The 1132-nt window shown below is 43.4% G+C and overlaps 1 protein-coding gene across 14 annotated transcripts in view; it reads left to right on the top strand.

The window, feature by feature from the left end:
* Positions 1-1132, top strand: part of Pam (peptidylglycine alpha-amidating monooxygenase) — a 272033-nt gene that overhangs the window by 150459 nt on the left and 120442 nt on the right. The gene's annotated exons all lie outside the window — the stretch shown is intronic.

The following is a 1132-nucleotide window of genomic DNA, read 5'->3' as shown; positions in this document are numbered from 1 at the left end:
CTTTACATTTCAGATGATATTCTCCTTCCTGGTTACCCCTCCACAAACCCCCATCCCATACCACCTCTCCCTCCTCCCCACTGCTTCTATTAGGGTGCTCCTCCACCAACTCATGCACTCCTCTCTCACTGCTCTAGCATTCCCCTATGGTAGGGCATCAAACCTCCACAAGACCAAGAGCCTCCCCTGCCATCGATGCCCGACAAGGCCGTGCTCTGCTATATATGCAGCTGGAGACATGGGTCCCTCCATGTGTACTCCTTGGTTGTAAGTCTAGTTCCTGGGAGCTCAGGTGGACCAGTGAGTTGATATTGTTCTTCCTATGGGGTTGCAATTCCCTTCAGTCCTTCCCCAGCTCTTGCATTTGGGTTCCAGGCTCAGTCCAATGGTTGTCTCTGAGTTCTGCATTTGTATCAGTCAGCATCTGGCAGAGCCTCTCAGGGGGCAGCCATACCAGGCTCTTGTCAGCAAGTGCTTCTTGGCATCAGCAATAGTGTCTGAGTTTGGTGTCTGCAGATGGGATGGATCCCTAGGTGGGACCATCTCTGGATGGCCTGTCCTTCAGTCTCTGTCCCAGTTTTTTGTCCCTGTCTTTCCTTTGGACAGGAACATTTCAGGATTAAAAATTTTAAGATGGGTGGGAGGCTCCATCCCTACTGAAGGTCACCATCCACTTTCTAAAAGAGACTTTAAGAAGTTAAAGTTCTCTCAACTGAAAAAAAAATGTCATAAACAAAAGTAGCATTGGTATCTGAATCATATTTTTGCAATTTTTCAATTTTTACAGTACTTGTTTTGTGTACGCCAACGTTTTTGTTTTCTGAGACAGATGTAAAAAATAGGTCACATGCATGCTTTTTGCTGCTAACTGTACATTTAGAGACACTCAGATGATCTGTATCCACATCGCCAGGCTCTGTTGATTCTAGCACTTCGCAACAGTAATGTATGAAGTATGAATTATTAACTGAGCACAGCTTACCTTTGTATTATCAACCGAAGTGCACATTTTTTTTTTTTTTTTTTTTTTTTTTTTTTGCATACAGATTCCATTCAGGTCTTTCTCAGAAACATGCTCTCCTTAAGTTAAATCTTTTATTGCTCAACTTTCCTTGTTTCGTTTTTCTATTTT

This window comes from Mus pahari, chromosome 5, assembly GCF_900095145.1.
Source record: "Mus pahari chromosome 5, PAHARI_EIJ_v1.1, whole genome shotgun sequence".
Classification (NCBI taxonomy): Eukaryota; Metazoa; Chordata; class Mammalia; order Rodentia; family Muridae; genus Mus; species Mus pahari.
The sequence above is the reverse complement of the archived record's forward strand: the minus strand, read 5'-3'. Positions and strand labels throughout refer to the sequence as shown.